The sequence below is a fragment of the Sciurus carolinensis genome, unplaced genomic scaffold (assembly GCF_902686445.1).
Source record: "Sciurus carolinensis unplaced genomic scaffold, mSciCar1.2, whole genome shotgun sequence".
Classification (NCBI taxonomy): domain Eukaryota; kingdom Metazoa; phylum Chordata; class Mammalia; order Rodentia; family Sciuridae; genus Sciurus; species Sciurus carolinensis.
Genome location: NW_025920120.1, coordinates 407,561 through 420,525, shown reverse-complemented (window position 1 = coordinate 420,525; position 12,965 = coordinate 407,561). Strand labels below are relative to the sequence as shown.

General features: G+C 36.6%; 2 pseudogenes; one reads left to right on the top strand and one right to left on the bottom strand.

The window, feature by feature from the left end:
* Positions 1 to 6,752: 6,752 nt before the first annotated feature.
* LOC124973729 (sorting nexin-18-like) lies at positions 6,753 to 7,900 on the bottom strand (annotated as a pseudogene).
* Positions 7,901 to 10,052: 2,152 nt separating this feature from the next.
* On the top strand, positions 10,053 to 10,818 carry LOC124973728 (ras-related protein Rab-10-like; annotated as a pseudogene).
* The last annotated feature ends 2,147 nt before the right edge of the window (positions 10,819 to 12,965 follow it).

The following is a 12,965-nucleotide window of genomic DNA, read 5'->3' as shown; positions in this document are numbered from 1 at the left end:
TTTTTATATGCCTCTTCAAGCCTTTAATTTTTAAGGAAAAAAATTATGTTTTTTTTTTCTAAATACAAAAACACAGTCAGCTGAGTAATGTTCTGTTTAAGATAAAATATTTACTGTTTATTCTGGCATAGGTATGGATCAATAATAATGAATACATAAATTGCTGCTTTCCATAGGAAGTGATTTTATAATAAAAAAAAAAACTAATGAGTTCAATTTAAAGGGACTTCCTCAATTTTTCCTTTCTTTCAGAGTAAAAAAGAGTCGAAATATATTGGAGAACTGCAAACAGTAAAATGTGGTAACTAAAATTATTGTCAGTTAATCAATTTGATGTTACTTAAGAACTGTTGTTTTTAATCAAACTTGTAATCCTGTGGTGAATTTTTTAAACATATATGAGAAATTGTGAATATGTACAGTACCATGTACCCTACTTCCAATTTCTATAATATTAGCATCTTGTGTTAGCAGTGACAAATTTATACTTGTGAAACATCTAATAATTATATATAATTATTTAGTAATGTCCATATTGTATTCAGATTTCTTTAGTTTTGCCAAATTTCCTTTTCTGTTCCAGGATTCCACTAAAAATATGTAGTAAGAATAAATTTTTAAAAAATTGTCACTGTAATGAGTAAATTATATAACAGTATAAACTTTTTTAAAATACAGTTTTTCTTTACTATTTGTATAATAGTGAACTGCCCACTAAAAAATTAAATAAACGGCTTTATCTCTTGCAAATCATTTTTTAGGAAGTCTGATGTAAGTGAATAGATAAAAAGAGTAAGAAGCGACAAGGGAAAATATCAGGAAAGAATTATGTCAGTCCTACAGGTATTTTGTTTAAATTGTCAAATCATAGCCTATGGAAATTTTTTTATAATATATGTGACTATAGACTCACTAGACTGACAAAATCAGAAAGAGTGATGTTAACTAAATGTAAAAAGGAAAAGTGGGCACTCTAATTCTCACACAGTGTTAATGAGAGTATAAAATATTTCAAGCACTATTTTGGAAAATTGCCCAGCAAGCTTTCATTTACTTAAACAACCAGACAATTTCACATTTAGGTATTTATCCAAAGCAAGTGAAAAATTATGCAAATGTAAATAGTTTAATGGCAATGCCAAGAGATACTTACTAACATTAGCTCTAATTGGGAACACAAGAGTCCTCAACAGATATCTGGTAATAATAATAAATACACAAACATACACAATTGAAAATAATTCTGCAATAAAATGGATTTGGTTCTAAATTTAATAGCTGAATCTCATAAAATTATTCTCTTGAGTAAAAAAAGCCAGATACGAAAAGTACATATCACGATTCTATATATGTGAAATTTTAGAAAAGAATATGTTTATGTAATCTAACAGAATCATACATAGTTGACTAAGACCAGTTGGCCAGAAATTATCTCCAAGGAAATGATGAATGACTTATACCATAATAATGTTTGTGGTCACAGGGTTTGTAAATTTGTCAAATCATATTTAATTTTAAATTAAATGTTAGCATTTTACTGTAGTTAATTATACCCAACTAAAATTGATATAAAATATATTAATGATGTCCCAGATTTATAAGTGCCACCTTTAAGACTTTGATTAATTATAGAAAATCCAATCATAAGCAATGTTATAGTAGTATTACCTAACTCAACTGTGATGTGAGTTGCAATTTTATAATTTTCAAAATATGTAAACTCAATTGTTGATTTGCATAATGACAGATATTTTTTGGTTGTAGTAGAATATAAGAAACATAAAAGATTATTTCAGGAGCTTCTTAGTAAGGATTCCTACAATAAAATAGGGTTTATTTCCATTTTAGTCAAAAAAAGAGTTCTAAGCAGTTCTACACATGTGTTCTTGTAATCCAGAAAATTTGTCATTTCTTCAAAGTTGCTGTTCATTACTCTGTAATTGTAGAATTTCATTTTATTTCTTAGTAAAATTGCCTCTGAATCCATTTTCTGTCTTTGCTTCTTCCACTATGGCTATCTTCTAGCACTGAAGTTATCTTCCATATTTGGTTATATACTTTACCTCTCACTTCTAAAATGTTCAAATACTTGTTTTTTTTAATTATTATTTAATACATATTTATTGTCATTTGCTCTTTATTTACATTGCTTCACTCAATAGATTAGAATGCACACATGGAGAACTCTGGCAACTTATTATTTAAATTAACATGATCATTAATTTTATTAAATATATCTTATATATAATAGACATAAAGAAATGCCCTTTATTGGTAAATTAGATGAACCCTAAACTATTTTTGAAAATTCTCAATTGTCATTTGGTTACTAACATAATGTTGAACTGATTTCACTTTAGAATACTCAGAAGGTGGGGCTGGGGAGATAGCTCAGCTGGTAGAGTGCTTGCCTTGGAAGCACAAGGCCCTGAGTTCGATCCCCAGTACTGCAAAAAAAAAAAAGAGAATACTCAGAAGGTTTGGTTTACATTTCTTGAGCTACTAATTGAGGTATAGTGACACAAACACAGAGTTAGAAGCACAGAGATAAAACATAAATGCTCCTTTTAAAATGTTGTATACACAAAATAATTTAAAGGAAATTGTATTTAGTCAAGCTAATGTGATACTTGAATGTCTTGTGGAGAAATTTTTCAGTTAGAAAGTTTCACATTTTCAATTGATATGGAACATATGACTAGGAAGCACCCTAAATATTTTGTAAAGGTTTTTAAAGGATTTCTATTTATATTACATATACAACATCATAGAAGCAAATTGCTCTTTTCCTCTTACCTTGTATAATTTTATTTTGATGCAAATCCTATTTCTTTAGCGTCTCATCTTCCTGGTCACTCTCTAACAGCTCTTCTAAGTCTTGAGGATTTACAATTTCTCCCATCCATGGAGGGAAAATAAACTGAAATGAAACATTGGAAGTAGGCTGATCCCACAAAATGGCAAGCATCACTTTTGATCAAGTAACAATTTATTAGCATTCTTCCTTGACAGAACTTTTCAAAACTGATGCAATAAACAAGTAAATATTCTCAGGATGGTAAATGTTATTATACCTTTAAAAAAAGTAGAAAAGAAGATTGATAGTTTGAGTCTTCAAAAGAACCAGTGAAAAATGAAATAAAAACTGATTATTTTCATTATTCTGTCTCATAAGTCTTCAACTCCTTTTTTTAATAATCTATTTGTAATCAATATGAGCTCTTCTCAGTAAGGGGCAACTGTCTTTGCTGGACCACAGATATCTCAAAGCACTGTACTCTAAAGATCAGATTATTTAAGTGGGTAGAACCTTAGATAAGTACATGTTTTTGGTTCATTTTAAGTCAATTAAATTCAACAAATGTCTCTCTCATCACAATATATTCAGACAATGTCAGAAGTGCTAGGGATAACCAGATAAATATCTAACATTATTGACTTTCATGGTGATAGAATGAAGATAGTGATATGAGTAAATAATTTTGATATGAAGTAGTAAGTGCAGTTTTGCAAATATTTCCAAAATAGAACTGACTTAAATCAGCAAGTCAACAAGTTGATTGTAGGTGTGTATACATTCAAAAAAGGGAAATTTATAAGGATCACAAAAGAGGAGTTGAATATTTCCAGATGGGAGCAGAATGATATTGAGAGGTTGGTGATGAGAAAAGAGGTTTATCAGGTGGCCAAGTAGCATCTGCCAAAGTAGAAATACACCAGACAGTTAAGGGAACTGAAGAGTTTTAGTTTGATTGAAATGCACAGTATATTTCTATAACAAAAGCAAAATAGGCAAAATAGAAATTAGGGAATATATTGCATGGTCCTTTAATAAACTCAGAATTTATTATTAAGCAGTAGGAACCACAGAGAAGATTGAACAAATAATGTCAACTAAGGTGGGAGTAACACGATGATGTTTACATTTTAGAATAATCTCAGTGGCTATAATGCTGAAGATGGGTTACAGAATGTAAGAACCATGGATGAGGGGCTCAGAGTAGAGTTTACTATATTTTAGCAGAAAGATGAAAGAAATTTGTATTTTCATTACCAGTTAGCAGGTGCTGTTATTTAGAGTCACCAAAGTTGAAAAACCAGTAGAACTTAATGACCTCCTACATGGTAGGAGGAGGAAGGGAGAACTAGGTGTGTGGAATTTGTGGTTTGAGACAATAAATTCTTGCATAGTTAATTCAAAATATGGTTCTATAAAGATGAGCAAATTGAGAAGTACGATTTGATGTATGTTTGATTTGGGACCTGGAATCTATATATTAAAAAACATTTGATAATCAACACTTAGGATTTACTATGCATCCATAGATGAAATGTTTGAAGGATTTATTCAATCTGACATTATTAGTGTATTAGCCTCCAGATTCCTTAATGTAAAATGTTACATTTTAAGTAAGCAAACTACTTTTTTATTGAATTATTAGTGCTGTCTAAAGAGGATATTTAAATGATTATATCAAGCAAGATTTTATTGTCTATTTTTAATATTTAATCTTTCCTTTTAATATTTATGGAAAACAATTTAATAATAATAAATTGCATTCATTCTCCATAATTTGTGAGCCATTTTTAGCTAAATTATCTAAGGTTGGGAATAAAATTAAAAGTTAACTTTTAGAAAGTCTGATTAAAGGGTAAAAAGTGAGAAATTTGTTTCCATTAAAGACGTAAGTATTAGTATCTAAAGTTTGATATTGGTATGGTTTTCTCACCTTCTTTCCAAGAAGAAATTATGATAATGTCTATGAATGCAGAAAGTGCTGATTGCACAAGACTAAATTTTGACGTTGAAAGGCTTATATAAAAATGCACTGATCAATGCTGCTATTTTAAAAAGCAGAACTACAGGAAGCAGTTGCTTATATTTGACATGGCCATGCTTTCATTGACCATAATATTAACACCTTATTGAGCTGATAAAGTTAAGGAAAGGTTGAATTCCCTTCACTGTCACTTCATTCAGCTGGAGACAATTGTTTAATTAAAATTATTTTGAGTTTTCTTTATGTGAATCCTTGAATTATATTCTCATCTGAAATAGAGTAAACTTCTGCTCCCTGACCCACTTCAAGAAATAACCCACTTCAAGAAAAATAACCTTCCTATTACTATGTGAAGAGAAAGGAAAACCTTTTTTCTTAATAAATTCTTTAAAGAAACAGACCACATCATTAGTTTGTCAAAAGACTGAAAAATGTTTTATTCTTTGATGATACATTGTTTTAAGTAACCCATGCTATAACAATAAACAAGTAGAAAAATAAATATTTGACTTGATAAAAACATTTAATATCTATGAATCATATTATATATTTTATAAACATTAAGCTTCAGTAAGTGAAAATAGGACTATGAAAAGCAACAGTGGTATGAGCTGATACTATTATGGGTGTGATTACCTAGTTCTTTTAAGATTGAAAACTGGTAAGTGCCCTCTTTTTATATAGATCCGAGGCATGTGAGGCACTGGGTCCATTCACATTCTAGATCTTCCTGAAGTAAAGCTTAATTCTACAGGCATCTTGAGGTGCCTTTATTATCCCAATTACAAGCAATAGAAAATGAGCTTCATTGGTTTCCTTTAATACTTTACCTAGCATCAAAACATTGTAACTCAAACAGGGGTGACTTTTATTTCTCAAAATCTGTTATTTTTTCTTAATATGTAAATATATATATATATATATATATGTATGAAAAAATATATATAGTCCTCGGAGAAATTAAATAGCAAGTAGAATATGTAGGCACTATTCTCCATCTCTGGGAAAGGACACAAATTTGACATTTTCCTTTGACCCAGAAATATAGAAACATATATTTAAAATGTGTTCTTAGTTTTATAACTGAAGTAACTCAACTTACATTCATATGCATATGTGCTTATTATTTTTTACCTTTCTTCTCCATAAAATCAGGCCTGTAGTTTTTCTAGATACTAGCAAGAAAGATGGACTGGTATAAAATAAATGAATTTCCTTAGATTTCTCTTCCCCATAATCACCCACACAATTTTCCAAGGCATCCTGTCTTCTCTTTAACAAAAGCACATGTGATCAAGCAAAAAGGATACAGAAATCCTACACTGAGAAAATAAGTCCATTAGAGTTCCAAAGACAGCAGCAGCATTAGTTTTCTAGCTTCTATGAGAATTTTCAAATGGAAAAAAAAAAGACAAAAAACAAAACAAAGCAAAAAGTCAAAATTGTAAGATATTCCCTATTTTTGAGCAATGTCTCTATGCCTGTAAGGCTGTGTTTTCAAGAAAATGTAAATATGAGTAACCAGCAAATAAAATGAACAATATGTTTCTTTGTCATAGAAAAGGCACCAAAATATAGTCAATTTTAAATACCCCTATAACCCTCCCATTTTCTTTCTACTCTATGCCTCTAGAGAAGTACATACTTAGGTATTAATTTTTTCTTTTTACTTGAATAAAATTTTTTTTCCCAGAACATCATGGCAGGAGTGTGCACTGGAGGAAAACAGCTAGGAACATGGAACAAGGTCACAGAGAGAAAGAGACGTTGCAGACAAGGGTCACACTATAAATCCCAAAGGCACACCCCCAGAGATCCACTTCTTCTGGCCAAACATTTTCTGCCTTGATTTACAACCTAATTAATCCCTCTCAAGAGATTAATGCACTGATTAGGTCAGAGCATTTACAACCCAATCATTTCAACTCTAAACATTCTTGATTTTCTCACACATGAGTTTTTTGGGACATCTCAGGTCAGGAAGTGCTAGAAGACATCACATTGTTTCAGCACTGGGTGACTGGCCATATGGTTCATCCACCAGATCAGGTCTTTCTGCATTGGAGAGGAAGTCCTCTTCCAAGCAGTCAGTGTCCTGCTTCTGCGGAAGGTGTGGCACAGAGATGACAGGAAATTTCTCAGTCAGGCAAGCATACAGCCAAAGTACTTGTAGTGTTGGTGCACCAGCATCTGCATATGCATGGGTACCAGCTTGTAGGAGATGTAGCTCTTCCTACCCTTGAACTTGGTCTGCTTGGTGGGTTCCTCCATGGTGCACAGGAAGGGGTAGGACATTTCCTGCACTTAGGGTTGTAGGTCCCTAGCACCATGCATACCTTATCCATATTCATCATGAAGGCCTCTCTTCCTGACTTGAGAAGTGGAGAAGCGGTTGCAGTTGCCATTCACCATGGCTGAGCTGTTGGCTTCTGAATGGTAATACCACAGAGATGCAGATCTACCTTCAGATCAGAAACAAGTTCCAGCACATGGACAAGCAGTAGCGGTCAGCCCCGCTGCAACCCGCAAACGCTGAGCCCTCGTCAGAGTAGGCTTCAATGCCCAGCGCACCAGGCTTGTAGGCCACCATGGAACTGTCCTCCCATTCATCATCCCAGTCATTTTAGCTGCCCTGGCTGGCATGGTAACCACTGCAGAACTGCTGAGGTGAAGGCTGCAGGACACACCTGTCTTACAGAAAGCTGGAGCAGGGCAGCTGGAAAGTGCTTGGCGGCAGTTCCTGCTGCAGCTGCAACAGCTGCTGGAAGGCTTTGCTCAGCAACTTGAAGTAGGCGGGGTTGGGGGGGTGGTTTGTGGCGCAGAGAGCAAGGACTGGAAGCCACTAGGCGGCACGTTAGCATAGCAAGCTGGGGCGCTGGGGCAGCCACCTCCTGCTGGGCCAAGCTTGGGCGCTTGGATCACGTACTCATAAGAGGCCTGGAAGAGGCTGTCGCAGCGATTGTTGACGCCCTTGAGCCAGCCCTTGATATCCTGCTTGCTGCACAGGCTCTGTACCTCCTGCTCCAGCAGCAAGATCTCCCCGAGTTCTCTGACCTCAAGTGATATAGCGCCAGGGAGCGCAGCAGCGTGGCCCTGACGCCCCGGCAGGAGGTCTCCATACAGGCGCCTGGAACCCAGCCTGCCCAAGGGATTCTCCTTGTTACCTTTGCCCTGGCACAGGGACTAGAGCCCTGAAGGTCGCACGCAACTCCCGTCACCTGCCCGCTGGTCGCGCCCTCTGTGCCGCTCTGCTGGTGGCCCTGACTGTTGTGCAGGGCCGCCACCAGCATAGGACCATTATTTATCATTCTTAAAGTACTTTATTTTGTTGACTAAAACTTTCAGAAGAATTTTAAAAGTTGACAATTTTTTTTTCAAATTCATTTGAAATACCTCAGATTTTTTTTATCATGAAAAATGTAGATTAAAATGTATCTATATAAATAATATAAAGAAATCTCAGGTGTACTTTATAAGTCTTCCCATAATAAGAGCATACACAGGTGCTGGGGGTGTAACTCAGTGGTAGAGTGCTTACCTAGCATGGGTGAGACACTGGGTTGGATCGTTGGAACCACATAAAAAACAAACATAGAAAGGTTAAATTTTTAAAGACAAAAAAAAAAGAAGAACATGACACATAATTATAGAGTAGAGTCACAACTAGGATACTGACTTCGACACCATATACTGATCTTAGTTTCCTCAATTTTACCAACACACATTTGTGCACATCTATGTAAATGTGTATGTGTATTTAGCTCTTTATGTTTCCCATGTGTCTGTTTTGACTACTACCATAGATACCATTCTGAAAAGTTTCATCACCACAGATCCCTCTTTTGCTCTCATTTTATAACCTCAAACACCTCCCTCCCAGTCCCCTCCCCACTTGAACTCCTACTATCAATAATCTGTTGTCCATTTCCAAAATGTTTCCATCTCAAAATGTCACATAATTGGAATTATATAGTGTATAAACTTTTGAGTTTGACTTTATGAAACAACATAATTCTACTGATGAATCTGTGTGTATTGATGTGTGTCTTTTTTTATTTTTATGAGTATCCATAATATAAAGTTTCCGAATTTGCCTTATTTACCTTTCAAATATGCCTGGTTTATTTCTACTTTTTGCTTTTACAAAGAAAACTGTTATGAACATTTATATGTAGTATTGGCATTTCAATGACTAAACCAAATCTGTAGATTGCTTTGGGTAATATGGCCATTTTAATAATATTATTTCTACCAATCCATGAACATTTGAGATCTTTCCAACTTCAAAAGTTTTATTTGATTCATTTTGTCAATGTTTTTGAAATTTCCTTGTAAAGGTTTTCCTCATCCTGAGTTAAATTTATTCATGGTCATGAAAGATACTGGCTTGTAGCCTTAGTTTGGGTTGTGACCTTGTCAGCTTTTGGTCCCATGTAATTCTATCTTCATAAATTGAATTGGAAAGTATGCTTTTTCTTGTAATTTTATGCAATAATGTGAGGATCATTGGTGTTTTTGTCAAAAGTCTGTTTAAATTCAGTAGTGAATCTAATTGAACTTGGGTTTTCTTGCTCAGTCTTTCCACTGCTATTTCAGTATTAAAACATGTTAATGATCTATCATATTTTCTATGTCCTCTTATTTCAGTTTCAGTGGTTTTATGTGTCCAATGTTTGCCCATTGTTTTTCTATATTTCCCAGTTTATTGTCATATAGTCTTTAAAATATTCCTTAGTGATCTTTTAAATTTAATTCATGTTTAATTTGTTTCTTCTGCTCCATCTTTATTTTTATTTATTTGTGCCTTCAACTTTGCTTTTGGTTAGTTAGCTAAAGGTCTTTCAATTTTGATTATCCTTTTAAAGAACCAACTCTTAGCTTCATTAATCACTGTTTTTTAGTCACCATTTAATTTATGTCTATTCTGAGCCTTTCTATTTATTCCCATTTATTTGGGGTTTGACTTGTTCTTTTTGTAGTGAAAAATTTAGTTGCATCATGAGGTTATCTATGTGAGGGTATTTTTTAAAGTAATCATTCTTTCTGTAAAATTTTATATTAGGCTATTTTGCTATGTCTCACAGTTTTAAGTGTGTTTTGTTTCCATTTTATTTAATTCAAGGAAATTTTTCATCCTCCTCAGTATTTTTGGAATGTTAGTATGGAGTTGTAAAATTTTTAAAAGAAAAATATAAATATGGGAACTTGTCAGAACAGCTGGGAGAAGCTGCAGAGCCTTGGTCCCCACCCTTGGAAGCACAGGAAAAGGCCATGGATGAGGCTTCATTGAGGAGGCTGTAGGTCACCTGTGTCCTCTAGAGCCCTCCTTTTTTCCCATGTTTCCCCAGTTCTCCAACCCAAGAAAATTCTTGTGAGAAGTTGACCATGGTGAGAAGGACAGTTCCCTTGGGGTCACTGGGGTTGAGAGCTCAAGCTGCTCCTCCAAAAGTTGAAGAAGACAAACAATCTGCTTTTCAAGCTACTCCTGACTGGGTACTCTGGACTGGGGATACCTGCATCCTTTTTTGGATGATACATGCAATACTACCTTTATTTCCACCACAGGAATGGATTTAAGATCAAAACAGTAGAGTTACAAGGAAAGAATATCAAACTACAGATATGGGATATAACAGGCCAGGAGCGATTTTACACCATCACAATATACTACTACAGAGGAGCAATGGGTATCATGCTAGGACATGACACCATCAATTGTAAACATTTTGAAAAAATCAGCAAATTCTTAGAAACATAGATGAGCATAACAATGAAGATATGGAAAAATGTTACTAGGAAACAAGTGTGATATGGACAGTAAAAGAGTTGTACCTAAAGGCAAAGGAGAATAGATCATAAGGGAGCATGGCATTAGAGTTTTTTGAGACTAGTGGAAAAGTTAAAATAAACATGGAAAGGCATTCCTCTATTAGTTGAAGGTATCCTTCTAAAAATCCTGGTAAAGTAGACCAGCAGTGAAAATGTAGATATCAGCAGTGGAGGAGGTGGGACAGGCTGGAAGAGCAAAGGTTGCTAAACATTCTCCTGTTCTGCCCTTGCTATCCACCACCTGTTTCTCCTCTTGCTGCAAAATAAACCACTATGTCCATTTACACAGATTTTTATTCTCATCATAACTATACAATTCACCTATTTTATTTGTTCTTTCATCTGTGACTGCTTGATGAATACTTTATAATTTTCTTCAAACAAAAAATGTATACAAAAGTCAAGTATGTGACCTCATTTTTTATTGTACTTGCTCAGCTCACCACCACGTTTCAGTTGTATTATAGTCCAGTTCTTAACTACATTAAAACTTACAGCAATCATGTCAACTATTCTACAAATTGTGTAAAAGTTAGACTTAACACGTTTTTTTGTACAAGAGAGGAATTTTCTGTCATGCATAACGTGCTTGAGTTCCTGTAATCTATAGGCACGTGACAGCAAAAGAAAAACGAAAGCTGGGAAAACACTCATTTTCACCTTACATTTGTAAATGGGGTTAATTTAATCCTGTACCTTATGTGGAAAGGAACTTTTTTGGTTTCACCTTTTTTGTTTTGGTGGAAGAATGTGCTGTAATTAACCCAAAGATGAGTAACTTTCTCTCCAGATACAGATCTGTCATTTCATCTCATGGTGTTCGTATTTTTAAAAAACCTTCTGAAGAAGTGTTTTATGGTGAACACGCTATGTGTCATAGGACACGCTATGTATTTATTAATTGTAAAATTCATGCAGCACTTGACTTTGACAGACCAGGAATATTATCAAAATCTCAGATAGTCGGCCCAAATGCACCTGCCTCTGAGTGGGGGTAATCTGTTTGACCTTGATTGCCAGCTGGACAGTGGAGGCCAGGTAATATCCAAGTCCCCAGATTCTGTGTTTGGAAAGTGGCGTTGAGTCTGTCAACTCCTCCATCGTAGCACTCGACAGGTTTGGGGCACTGTCCACTCCTCGGGAGGGAAAGGATGCTAGGACCAGGCAGGTAGTTGGAGGACCACGCCCTACCAGCAAGCAGCCGCGCCTCCTGTCCAGTTAATAGACAATCCACAGGAACAGGCCCATCCAAGGAAGAGAAGTATGCCTCCTCGGAAGAGCAAGACCTGGCGTGTCCTGGCCCTTGGCCATGGGACCCTAATGCCTCTGCACCTGCAGCTTCTGACGTGGGAGATGGTAATAAAACGCTCAGCCCAGCCCACAGGGTCATCACAGGTGACCAAGCCCTGGACCACCATGCTCCTCACCACCTGCTCCCCATGCCCCCCCCCCACAGCCAGGTGCCCTGCGCACATGATCCCTTGGTCCAGCAGGACATTCACACTCTTTATAAACCCCAGGTTCCATTCAGCTCATAAAAAGTTCTCTTGGGCACTCCCCTGCCTTACTCTCCTTTGGTCCAGCTCATAAAAGTTCTCTTGGGCACTCCCCTGCCTTACTCTCCTTTGGTCCAACCAGCTAAACAAGCGCCCTGCTCCCACAGTGTCTGTAGATGATTCTGTCGGGTGCTGACCTCAGATAAAGTTGTCCTTTCCAGATGGATTCCAGGCCCTGGGGAAAGGGCAGCCCGGCTGGGAAAGGGCCTGGGCGCGTGGGGAGAGAGGGAGGGTCAACCAGAGACAGCAGATCCTCAGGAAGTGACCATCTGAGAGGGTCTCACACCTGTGAGCAAATACTCAACAACAGGTGTGTCATAGGAACCACAGGACAGGACACTGATGTGGCTGAACCAGGGAGTGCCAGGTGAGCACCTGTCCTGACCTGGGGCAGCATAGCAGGTGAAGGACAGGACGCCAGGGGGAGAAGCAAACCCCAGCAGGCAGGAGGAGGCCTGTGTCTCTGAAGAGGGGCAACGGCTGCTTGTACACTTTGGACATGTTTCAGGTATAATGTGCATTTTGCAGGATGTTCATCTGTTTCTCCCAGTGAACCTGGCATGCAGCCCATTCAGTGATCACCTAGTGACCTGCCTCATGTGACAGGTGAGCGGCATCTGACCTGAGGAGAAGCTGAGGACACGTCTGAGTCTAAATGCTAACCAGTGGCAGCTCTGGCCGTGGAATCCAGGTCTCCTTGCCTGGTTCACTTACTGAAGCAGAGGCAGGCGTTTTCTGGTAAGTCACGTGGCTCGGCTCCCAGGAGCCCGGTGGGAGAGTGGCACAGCGGCCACAGCAC